The sequence below is a fragment of the Megachile rotundata genome, chromosome 9 (genome assembly GCF_050947335.1).
Source record: "Megachile rotundata isolate GNS110a chromosome 9, iyMegRotu1, whole genome shotgun sequence".
Taxonomy (NCBI): Eukaryota; Metazoa; Arthropoda; class Insecta; order Hymenoptera; family Megachilidae; genus Megachile; species Megachile rotundata.
In genome coordinates, this window is record NC_134991.1 from 14988354 (window position 1) to 15001580 (window position 13227).

At 45.8% G+C, this 13227-nt stretch overlaps 1 protein-coding gene and 1 long non-coding RNA gene across 6 annotated transcripts in view; one reads left to right on the top strand and one right to left on the bottom strand.

Moving 5' to 3' along the window:
- LOC100875297 (Dpr-interacting protein delta) overlaps positions 1-13227 on the bottom strand; it is a 228498-nt gene that overhangs the window by 127142 nt on the left and 88129 nt on the right. The window lies entirely within an intron of this gene.
- On the top strand, positions 1926-9721 carry LOC143265146 (uncharacterized). The gene is made up of 3 exons (XR_013039333.1): positions 1926-2664; positions 2837-5188; positions 5348-9721. It is a non-coding gene; the product is annotated as an uncharacterized LOC143265146 (long non-coding RNA).

Consider the following 13227-nt stretch of genomic DNA (forward strand, 5'->3'; position numbering starts at 1 on the left):
CGCGGCGTTATGGAAGTTACGAGGAAACTTGGAACGAGAAAGGGTAAGAATTCTGAGCGGCTAGCGGCGATGTACGTGTACCCTGCTACTTTCCTAAGAAAGCTTTCCACTCGTTTGTTCCGCGTTCTTCTACACGATCGGGCTGTTATTCTTCGTAATCGTACGTTGTTTAGGATACTTTCGAAGACCTTCAATTCGAAGATAAATTTTAAAAGATTGAAAATCGATATTGACCCTCTGCACTCGCATTTTGTCCGAATTTATAGTACTACGCACATGGTGCACGAACATTCGATAAATTTTCTATCTAAAAAGTTTTAAGGTTGATATCTGACAACAACCGATATACCTTCGATTATCAATTACGTCGCATAGTTATCGCTTAAACTTTGTACCGAGAGAGTGTGTAATACTTCGCTTACCGTATCAAGCAGTTTCACGCTGTCCGCCCCAATCTGCATCCTATCGATCGGTTGGCCGGTTCAGATCGAGTTGCTTGGAGCGAAAGAAAGCAAGTTGTCACTGTTTTGATCCGATGAATTCCCTTGTACGGAGCCACAAAAGATACTTCTCGAGGCATCACAATACCATTATCAATTCAAGGCATGTAGCTAGACCGAGTAGCAGCTGTCTTCTCGAGGTAAATGCATTCTCTTGGCCGTTCGAGACGGGGATCCAACTCGACCGGAAACGTAGCGTTTGGACCGAATGCTCGCCACTTGTTGTGCCGCCACAACAAAGCGTGAAACGAGCTGCGAAGTAGGAATTTTCTCCGCAGATCGTAGACTCGACGTTACGGCGAAGAAACGACGTCGATACTGGCGTATAGGAAAGCAGGAAGCGTTTTCCTGCCAAGAGAAGGAGATTTTTACACGAGCGTGTCTGCGTTAGCAGCCGGAGAAGTGCATCCTTGAACGCGGAACAGCATCCTCGACGTTGGCCCTGCATTTTCAATTTACGGCCCGATACGACGGTGAATTTATGGGCTCGTCCGTCCTCCGACCGAGATACTTTGCTGCTATCCATCGAACGGCCGAACATGCGGAACACGCGTGCGTGTTTGTGCAGGTACCTTGCCAGAGACACGATGGAATTCGGGGACGATACCAGCCGCCACCAGCACTCGACGAAGTTTCAATTAATTCGGGACCGCGGTTCCGTTTGTTTACACGGCGACCAGCGGGTCCCTCGCGGTCGCAAAATAGCCACTCGATGATCGCGTCGCGATCCGACGAGTTTCTGCCGGAATTACGATCCTGCCCGCCGGCTTTTCTCTCGCGAACAATGAACTCGCGCGGCTCCCTTTCGTCTAAGTCTATTTTTCACCGAAAGTTGAATTACCACGGAAACCTGATGGTCAGCGAACATTTCAGGCCGGTAATCCCCGCTGCGCGCAGGGATCAGCGCGTTCGGATTCGGGTTTCACCGACGATCATTTTATTACACGGTGATGCAATTTTTTTCACCGCGAATACTTTCCAGGACGAGTTAATTTAAACGTACGAGTTTCTATTCGGTCGCGAAAATTACGCGGAGATAGTCATCGCGATCGAAACGGGTCGGGATGTTCCGTTATCAGAATTGTTTTCCTCTCGAACACCTCCAGCAACGAGTAATTAAAACTGTACTTATCGACTGATCGATCGATAACAGTTTTACGATCTCTTAAAACACCAATTTTCCGAACGATTAACTGTACCCGACATTTTCACCTGCTATCGTTTACGAGGTAACGGTATCTTATTCAGCAGAAACTTTTGTCGTCGACCGGCAAAGCGAAGCATTATTATCGACCCAGTCATCCCCCATTACGAGGGGCGCTTCATTAAATCGCGAATCCACTTTTGCCACGGTTTCATCGTCGCGACAACATTACACCGCGGTGTATCGTTACACACGGTTGGCTCGCGTCGCGACCTCCGGGCAAACGATAACTGCTCGTAAACTGATTCGCGTTTGCGTGTCACCGCCAGCCACGAAACGCCGATAAAACGAGACCCGCGTCGGATTCCGTTCGCGAACCGTATTATAGTCTCCTCTCGATGGCCGTTCCTCGACTTCCGTCCGTTCCCGCGTTTCTCGTTTTTCCATCGGCGTCCGTGTCTCTCGGCGACGTTTAAACGACAGTCAGCGACGATGACGTGCTCCAGTCACCATTACGAGCGTTTGTACGCGATGCGACGAGAAGGAGGAAAACAGGCGGTCGGCATTTTTTGAGTGCACTTCCGCCGACCGGAGAGAAACACGCGTAATGGAGGAAGGAAAATATGGAACGTCCGCGGGGAGAATGGCCACGTAATGTCTGGGCAAGAAGGAAACTAAAAACATCGGTGTACCGGGGGGAAGAGAAAAAGGTAAACAAGCCCCGTGTTAGCGCGTAATTTCGCCGCTTTAGAAAAGAGAAACGAGAACAACGCGTTTTACGGGATCCATAAATTTCGACGAGGAAGAGAAGATCGTTTTTACGTTTTTACTGCGGCACGACTTTGCAAAACGAATTCGAAATGCTGTCGTTAAGAGTTCGAATCGCTTTTGATACTTCTTTCTGGCGCTGCTTACACGAGCGTATCGTAGGAAAAAATGAAGATCGTCGTTTCGCAGCAGATATCATTGATTCGAATCGAGCGTCATCGTTCTTGGAGTAATGGCCGTTGGATCAAAATCGTAAGAATAGCTTTCGTATTTATCCAAGTTTCGTCCGGTATCGAAGAATCGAAGAGCAAAGGACCGCAAGAATTTATTTCGAGCGGGGCTAAAGCTCCGCAAGATCCGGTGAAGCCTTTAGAAGAAGAATATTCGAAAAACGCTGACGTAACTTTATCTTTTCGATTTCCAGGATCCTATATCCTTAGCCCAAAGCGCCTGGGGAGCCAGGAGAATGAGCAGAGGAAGGATCGTAGGTGCGTGTACGTTCGGTGGATGTCCCCGTGTGTGGGTGATCGGTGAAAAAGGACGTGGTCTCATATCGCAGACCCCTCGAGTGTAACGGCGTTCGCCGTTACTCATATCTCGCATTATTGGAATTTAAGCTACGTCACCGAGGGTTCCTCTTTCTCCTTTTCCATCGACCTTGAATCGACGACATCTTCCTTCGGCCCTTCGATAACGACCCGACGCCAGAGGAGATGTACGTTTAAGGGACTCCTCGTAGAACGCGTCCCTTTCATCGAATACCTTTATAGCATTGAACTGTCTGTCAAAAGGAATAGGGACGAGCCAGTAGGCAGCCAAGGAAGCAGGCAGTCGCGTCACGCAGTGAAATAGGATGTCAGAGTCAGACTCTCGGCGAGACCGAATCGATACCGTGTCCTTTTCGAGCTATCGAAAAGTAGCCTAAAGCGGAACCTGCGTTTACTTAACGCGCTGAGTTCCTCGGTGTAAACTACCCCCTGAATATAACGAGAGCCGCTCGCGGGAGAAAACCTCACTGGCGTGCGTCAAGATTCACGTAAAGGCGATACAAATATACGTTGAAATACAGTCCAATATTAATGTAAACTCTTAATAACGCGTAGCCATACAATAATCGACAGGGAGTTCGTATCTTAAAATGAAATTTTTAATATCAACGATGGCAATCAACCTTAATAGACTTCCAGTCGATAAACTGCTCGTATTTGAACCCTACGTTTCTTTCGATTAATTAAATTTTTATATTATTCCGCGCGTGACGTACCGAATAGGTCGAATGCGAATCGCAATCTCATTTCAATCGTGAAACGGTTAATATCCACTATCCCTTTCGATCGGTGTCATTAAATCGTGATCAATCGCGGCTCAATTAACGGCAACAAGATCGGAACGAGCGTACCATTCGATTTAATTCGACTCGTCTCTAAATAAACTGTCAAACAATCTCGCGAAATTGTCGGTTTGGTTTACTTTCACCGGTGACCGCTTTAAGCGAAACATTTTTCGAGCTCCCGCGTAACACGACCACGACGAAACGGCGAGCCGTCCGTCGACGAGTATACGTCGTACTGGTGGTAGTAAATTAAATCTGGTGGGATTATGAAGCGAAAGAGAACGGCATATATGCATAAGAACGGTTTACATTCGATTCACGGCGAACGCGTACACGCGGCCTACTGTATCGTTAACCCCTTCTCTCCCTTGGTCATAGAGAAAACAAACGATTTCGTAATGGAAGTTCGTGGTTCGTATTTCCACAGGGAAACAGAGAATTCTCGACTTTGGAGGATCGTCGAATCGGATATACGCGTATGCAGTCGTTACATATATAACACTGGAGGCTCTCATTTTTCAACGGTGCTTTTTACCTTTCGACAAATCAATTCCGTCGAAATATTTACGAGAGAACCATTCCGACAATTCGACGCGATCAATTGGTCAAATTGGGGTTAATTCGAAAAGAGCGACGGTCTAATAGACTTTTATCGACCGAAACTTCCACCGAATTTCTCCCAACATCCCTTAGACGTTGTTTTCTCGACAGGTAGTTCGCAAATAATTTGCAACCCGATCCAAGGAACCTATCGATAGCGGTGTTAGCGTTGTATGTCTTCGTTAACGATTCTGAAAAGACACGTCCTCTCGTGTACGGAGGTAAGAGGCAACGATAATGTAAAAGTATCGTTAGAAAGTTTCCACGTAAACTCTTATCCACCTACGATCAGCTGTCTCTTCTTCTTGCCAAGTTTCCTCGTCGTCTGGTCTTTCGGTCTTGTACAACTCCATCGGGAGCGACGGCTGCTCGAGTGTATCGAGTTTCTAAAGAAAATCGAAATTACAGGTCGTCGATAACGAGCCGGCTAGCTGGATCGAGCCTAAGGGAGCTTCGTCGAGCTTCGTCAACGACACGTATCGAGAAGATCTTGGTCGTCGACGACAGCCGCGCGAAGTATCGTTGTATCGGGGCGTCGCGATGATTAAGCGTCGCATCGACGGACGATTAATTGGTATCGCCACCAAGATAGAGACGCCGATTTCTCGGCACGGGCGGCGAGGAGAGCGAGAAAGCTCCTCGTGGAACAAGGGTTCGAGCGAAAAACTAAGCCGCAGAAAAATAACTATGCCAATTACGATTTTCATCGTGGCCGAGACCACAACCGCGCACTAAAACCTGAAATAACCCGGCTACGAAATGTATGAACGTAAAACCGACTAATGCGCTGCGCGTATTGCCAACTGTAATGAAAAGTGCCAGCCGTCTCACAGACCGAGCTAGGTAAATATGAACAATACTACCACGTGGAAATTTAGAAAAATGTCGTGGAACTTTTAGAGATTTCTCACAAACAGGAACTTAATTATGGTCTTGAAGAGACATCGAGCTGTTGGAACTTGAAATTTATATGAATTTGAATAGATAATTTTACTGTTACAGAAGGTAGTTAAAAAAGAGAAGGAAATTTTGACGAAGCATCGGATACGTGTCTCGATGGTCGGAGTTCAGACGCAAAGGATACGAGATTCCACGGTGGAACGAAGGGTGTGTATCACGTATCGCCGTTGTGGCCGCGGTTGCTTATTTATTGCCACCCCGTACCGTACATATCTCTCGTACAATCTTGGCCCGGACGAGGAGAAAAAGCTGAATACGCTCGATACAGCTACATAGAAGTTCACGTGCTTACGGCACGTTAAACTTTCAATGGCTCGGCTACTTTAATACTATCTGGAGGGTGTATAGCAGGCAGCAGCGGACCTGCGTAGCGTTCGTTGGCTTACGTATGTGTCACTGGTTACTCGACGTTCTCCAAAGAGATCCTCTGCGGAATTTGTACCTCCGCTTTCCGAGTAATTCGACTTATTATTCATACGGGCTTTCTACGTTACGTGCCCGGCTAATAACCAGAGACAACGCACGGCGAACGCAACGCTGGTATTTCTTTCGCGATACGTCGCTATTTTTATGAAAATAAAAATCAGCCAGAAGAGAGACGTTTTTATTATTTTCTGCTCTCGTACGCTTTCGCACTATGTTTGGTTCGTTCGTCTCTTCTGGCCGTTTCCTGCCAGACCTTTCTCGATAACTTTCCGTTGGTTAATATCAACACATGTGGCACAACGAAACCTTACAGCTTCCCGTTTTTTTGTTCTCTCTCGCTCAGATTCTGTTTCGATATTAAATTTATCCTGCAGCGATGGGACATGTTTCGAAAAAGATACCTTTAAATTCCCGATGTCGAAAATACTATGCCGTTTAACTCTTTGTCCCGCGATCTTAGAGCCGTCACTCCACTGATACTAAATCAGCTGCAACAGCGTGCAAGGTGTTGCCAGCAAAGCAGCTTGAAACCGTAAACTTTCAGCCTCTTCCTCGTTCATCCTAAATGGAGAAACGAAGAAGACACGGGCAACTGATCTCCAATATGAGTCCTAAAATCCTTGGCCATAACCGGTCTTCCTTCGAAACGACGTCGCAGAAAGATGATCGAACAAGAAGGTTGGAAGGAACATCGAACGAACAGGAGCGAAGATAAGGAGAAAAACGAAAGTCGAAGGAACGAATAATTCACGAACGAAGCGACTATCGTCTTTGCAGTCTCACCTTCCAGGTAGCTGGTCGAGGTTAAATTCTCGGGTCACCCGAGAGTTCCTGCTTCAATCTGATTCCTAGGAATTGGATACAATGCTTGGCTTTCGCCACGATCCCTTTCGAAAACTCCAACGATATCGACTGGTCCCCGAAGCAGCGCTTTGCATCCTATTCGTTGAACTTTCCACTTTTTCCAAGAGAAACGTCATCGCATCGATAATGTTAAATAAGTTAAAATTCTTGAGAAAAGCGCGTATACACATGGTCTGTATAACAGAGTTGGTTATTGAGACGTTTATCGAGTAGGCAGAAAGTTCTATGATTCATCGCAGAGTTCGCGAAGAAAAGAGTTGGCCAAAATTGTCGCTCAGAAAATCCATTTGTGACGCGATCGGAATTGGGCCAATCTGTCAGTTCGATTTTCCTCGAGAAAAGAAAACGTTCCGTGAAAATGATTTACCGATTGAAGACTAGGATCATAGAGAACTCATAAATTGAATAACACTCGAAACTTTTGACTCGATATTCGTAGCAAAACTCTTGAAACAAGGTTATCGTGAAAGAAATGAGCGATCGATGAATTCGAGATTATCCAAGTATTTTTAAGGTAGTTGATTAATCGCGTCAGTCAAAGTTCGACTACATTCGACTGTAAGTAATTGGTAGATTTCCTATCTTTTCTAGTCGAGAGTGACCCAATTCGTATTAAGAACATCCATGAAATATTTACGCAGTTATTTTTGTCGAAGCCCAAGCTTCGATCTAACGCGTCATCAGCGATATCGCCAGCTTTTCCTTAGACTCTGTATTTGGAAATTGACCACTGAACACGCAACAGTCCAATATTCCAAGGAACAAATGTCTAATAGCACGTTTTTCGTGAAAAGGAAAAGAGCGAAAGAGCAGACACGAAAGCGGCATTAAATTAAAAGCCACATTCGCCAATGCGGTGAATAGAGAGCGTCGGGATGTGTATTTCAGCGATCTCTTCTGCTTCGTATTTTCGGCAATGCGTTTCGGTGATTAAAATGCAACACGCACGAAAAAATCGCGTGAATGGCGATGCGTTTTATCGCTTCAAAGGGAGCTATCATTAAAATGGTAAATAATATTTCTGTAACGTAGGGTTTACCGGACGAAACGCACGCATGTGCGGTCGGCTCGAAACGGATCGCGTGACAGCACGCGTCAAACGAACGAATTACGTGGTCGACGGACGCGTATTTCCCGGATAAACCGACCGTGCCGTTACCTTTCAACGCGAAATTTTCGACTATTCGCGGTATCGGCCGAATAATGCTAATCCCCTGCATAATGGAATCGGCCGAATGATTGGCGGACGAGCAAACTTCTCGTCATTCCAATATTCATTCGACGAATGTTTTTGTTCACCTTTTGTGCCAGCAATTAGAGAAGATTGCTGATCTTGCCGAATGATTGTCGGGAAAACAGCACCGATTTTACAAATAAAGGGCCGTTTTATCCCGGTAATTTAACAGAAATCCGATATTTACCTCGATTTCCACGTTTCCGAATGGCCGAAAATGCAAATTTTTTAATTCTCGAATATCCAAATTTCCGAACGCGAAAATTTGGGTTTCGGTCTGATAAAAATCCATAGAGAGACTTCGTTCGAACGAGCAATTCTTTTTCGTCGCTCCTCGAAGAAACCGCTAAGCGCAGATTTTAATCGATACGTCGTCGAAGATATTTCGCGAATATTCGCGTTCTTCCAGGGCGACCATGTTCGTCTGGCGCAGCAGCCAAGCAGGCAGCCAGAGGCTGGTGAACAGGGGTGTCGGAATTCCGGAAAGATGAGGTAGCAAGACGTTCGGCGGGGAATAGCCGAGGACACTGTATGCTCGTCACGTTGAAATTTCGCCCACGTACCACTTTCCCGAAGTCTGCAAGCGGGAAAAGGGAGAACGCCGGAGAAGAGCGGAACTGTCGAAGTTCGGTTTTATAAGGAGAGCCATCCCCCGTCCAAGTAAAGAGGGGGAGGGCTAGATAGGGTGCAGAGCGTGGATGCCTCTTGAATATCTGTATTCCACGATGGGGATGGAAAATATTCAGCTGCCGCTTCCATCGAGGTGGTTTCATTTACATTATGCACTGTCCCTCTGTCGTTTCTGTTTGCGTTTTATCGACCGCACTGTATCCCTCTTTTCTTCGCTGTTCTTTTCTCCGGCCATGCCGGGAATTCCTGCTGTTCCGCCACGTCTCCTCTCCTCTTACGGTTTCACGTATCGTGCTAGCTGGTAATAACGACAGCGTTGCACAGCCACGGTCTGCTTCGACCACCAATTCCTCCGAAAATACGTGCTACGGATAATTCTTCGAGGCTCGAAGAACAAGAAAGACCCTTTCTTTTTGTGGGAGGCCAAACAGACGGTAAGATCAGCTCTATGTCAGCAAAATGGGAGCCTGTATTTTTCAGAAAACAGGCAATTTTTTAATGAATGCGATGTTAAAACTCGTGATGAAAAACCATGCTGTTACGCGTCGCAATTAGTGTGGCGGACTACGTTGTAATACAACGCGTGACGACATTCGAGAGGCACGCGATTCGATCCCGTAGCTGATAGAATTTACAATCTGATAATGCTACGAACAAGTTTAACGCGGCAGTCAAAGAGTTATATTGAATTTCCAGTTGGGAACGAAAGAAATAAAATGGCAGAAAGAAACGAAGCGATAAGTTGACTTTATGCGGCATCGAGAGCAGCGGCACGCTTATAAACTGGCCGGATACGAGAAAATCGGGGCGTAGTGGAAGACGCTGTCGCGAAAACCGCGCACTCGTTTGCGTTCTGCTTTACGGCGGATCGTATGAGCAATTTTATGATACACATCCTGCGGGAAGTTTAGATTGCGCTTGCTCCGAGCAGAAAGTTAGACGCAACGCAAACAACGCGAAATCTGGTGCAATCGGCACGGTTAACTATAGAATGCGCGACCAGTTGCTTACGCGGTATCCGTCGCCCTAACTTTTGCTAATCGAATCGGTTTGCTTGTAAAGCTTCGTGGGATACCGTATCCCGAATTGGTATTGGTAGGTCAACGCGGGTCATACTACCGATATATACCTTCTTAATTATTCGTGCGACCAAACTATTTTCCTTCTTGACTGAAATGTGACTCTGCTAATTGCGTGGAATATGTATTTGGTCTAGACACGTAGATGTTTGACACTTGAACCTCTTCGTTATGAATAACCTACATTCTGTGCTTTTAAATATTACCCAAATACGATTGATACGAATTCGTTTGTCGATTTCATTCTTTCCGTAATAATTCAATTTGAATATGCAGTAATAAATGAAACATTAATATACATAGCCGTGAAACGTTACTGCTCCTTGTACGTTCCTGCGAATGTTAATATTTTGGAGGTAATTTAAACAGGTAAATTTATGGTACGTGCCTCGAAACGAAATCGTGACGATGAAATAATTGTTTGAGAGGCAGCAAGTTGTGCAGACCTATTCAACGTCACGAGGTGAAACGAAAACGTAACGACCAAACAGAGGGATTGAAACGAAATCAAAGTCTGCGCCTAATTAAAACCGATGGAACGAGCCAGCATAAGTAAACCCGTGCCTACTTCCACATGCAAATGAACGTCACTTCGTGACGAGACTGCAGGAAGCCAGAGCACGGCTGCAGTTTCGAACCGTCTGCACGCAGGTGCAACGAAGAAATGGCACGGGAAACAGTCTGCCGTTGGGAACGTGACGAATTTCCCGGGTCATTTCGTGTCAACCGACGGAACGTTTTCAATTCGCGTTTCAGCTGTCCTAGAGGCCGCGGATAGCCAAAGACAAATTGGAAAAGCCGAAAAACTGTGCTTATTTTGCTGGAAAGGACAGAAGAGATAAACGACGGGACAGCGTTCGTTTTCGTACGTTTTCTTTCGAATTAAAGCATAAGCCATTCTCTCCAGACGTTGAAAGACAAACAGCTGACAAACCGTTCGACAGAGAATTAACGAACAATCGAGGCGACGGTAGTTTCGGTTCTGTCGCCAGATGAAAGAAGCCACGGAACGAAAGAACAACGGACAGAGAGAAGGGGGAAGACGGAAACGTTCAGTCAGTGCCGATGAACGTGGCAGCGGTGCGGCCGACATCCAGATTTTGCACTGGTCATCGTTTTATCCATCGTTTTACACCCTCGAATGCTCGAATAGAAGCCGAGATTGGCGAAGTGGTCGACAGGCAGGCTTCTGAATCGAAGATTAATTGCGCGATTCACCGGTTTCAGCAACGGCCCTGCTGAATCTCGTGGCTTAAGCAGACACGTTCAAACACTTTCGCAGTCGTGCGCCGCCAGCTGCTACGAAGAGATGTTGTTACAGCCCTCGCGAAACCCGTTGCTACGAGTTCCCTATTTTACGCTCTAAATACCTATCATTTCGGTCTGCATAGTTTCGTTAATTATAGCAACGCCGGGATACATGATTGCGCATTTACGGACCGCATCTTCCGCCAACAACGAATTACGCTCTCAGACGACGGAGGAGGAGAACGCTCCGAGAAGACATCTGATTTTGCTCGATTAACATCGGGGAAAACAATCGCGAAAAGGTATCCTGTTCCCCCTTCTACCAAGACACCCATTTTCTTTCTTTCGCGAGATAGCAAGAATATTGCCCGAACGAGAATTTTGTGGCTTTCGGTATGTTACTCCTCAGCTTTTCCCTTTACTCACCTTTATTCTCTTTCGTTTTCTTTCAAAACAGGACGGCAATAAATTCTCCCCCTACAATCTATATCTAATTTATATGTCAAAGAGCAAATATTCGCGGAGATACATAGAATATCATAAAATACAGGATCAAAGGTCTCACCGACAGAAAGATCCGTTCATATAAAAGACAGCTTATCCTTTTCGGATAAAATTGCCCTCAATATTCACTGTTTAAATCACGATACGTCGACCTGGACGATGCCGTGGAAGTTTCCAGGTACGTCTCGGTGGCCGGATACAAGGACTATCGCGATACCAAGGTGAATATAAAGTGGCTGAGAACCGAGTCGCTTTAGTCGCAGATAGTTCGCGGTTTCCGAAGATATACGAGCGTCCAGAGGTAGCTGGAGGGTCCGTTGCGAAAACGTAGGTGAGGGTAGCACTTTTTGGCGGCGCAGCATGAATTATTTTCACGGTAGCGATCGTTCGATAAATTTCCACGCTAAGTATCAAAGTTCGTCGCGCAGCGAAAGAAAACGTAACACCTGTTAGCTACGTGCCGCTTCTTATGGCATTAAGAACTTACTTTAAAATGCTATGCATAGGAAAGGCAATCCTGGAGCGAGCGTTTTCCCCATTCTTTTTCTACCATCCTCGAGACCTCTTCCCCTGCTTTCCTCGTAACGTATCACGCTGACTTTTATCACCTCGTATCGTTGCTCTGTATTATCGAGTCGGAGAAAAGCGCATCGAGTATACGCATGGAATTCTCCTCCCAGTCTGATTTATACCGCGAGTTTGATTCTGGACCTCGTTCTCTTAGGATTCTCGATCGAATAGAAAGTTATGCTATGCGCCATTCTAAATTTCTAAATTCGTAAGCTCTTGATCTGGCCATCGTTCGAGAGAATAGTCGCCGAAAGGAGAATAGGTGACTAAAGTGGAATAAACTCGATAGTACTTGGTAAGTTTCACGAAACAAGAAGGGCAAAAGTTTCAAAAATGACTGGGAACGACTAGGTTCGATCGGTTACGTATAAACGGCGAAGTTTAGTTTTCGCACCGAACGATCAACGCTGCGTTCGCGTGGCACCATTTCTCGGCTGTTCGATGTACAAAGAGGAAGTCCGCAGAGCTGTTTCGCGTAGTAGCGAACGCAAACATTGGGATCAATTTAAACTCAGATCTCTGTAATCAACGGACAGAGAGGGAGGCCGGGCGCTTTGATGACACGGTTCAAAAAGGGAATAGGAAAGTTTCGAGCGCGTTAGCGGGGAATCGAGCAGCCACACCGAGCGAAACTCCAAGAAATTAACCGCCCACGTCATCGTTTGGATTTTAATAGCGCGAAAACGTCGCACTCCCGACAAGCGCTCTCATACTTTTTCCACTTGGCGTCATTCGAGAACCGTAAAGTGTGTCCTGATTTAATTACCGTTTTAATTAGTCTGGAAGCCGGAGCATCGACGAACTGCGCGCTGCTAATGGTACGACGAGTAAATTTTCGTGCGAAAGATACTCGAGATCTAATAAATGCATTTCCTCGGAGATTATTGTCTTTGACCGTATTATTTTAATTGCAACGGGGATAAGACGGATGCGTCCTTATTATTAGCGTGCCAATGTGATTTGCAGCTATCCTTTAACGTTGGAAGTAAATTTTCAAAACGAATAAAAGGGCTTTTACGTAACACTCGAATAACATCCTAATGATTACCAACCTGTTCGACATGACTAACTGGAACTTGACTATCTACGAGAAACGAGGACACTTCGATCGTTGCGCTCCAAATGCAACTTTCGCTTTTGCAAAAGATTTCTTCGATCACGTGTCACCGCTTTGATCGTTTTAAAAATCGAATAATTTCCAGGAACATCAAACACCAGTTCCGTCATTAATATTTACCACGATCGAGGAAACTCGCGTATCTCTACACGCGACATAAAACGTTTGTAACTTTTTTTTCACCGGTCTCCTTTTAATTAAAATGCTTTCTCCCTCTCGTATTGTCGTATACGGTTGATACACGTTCGTA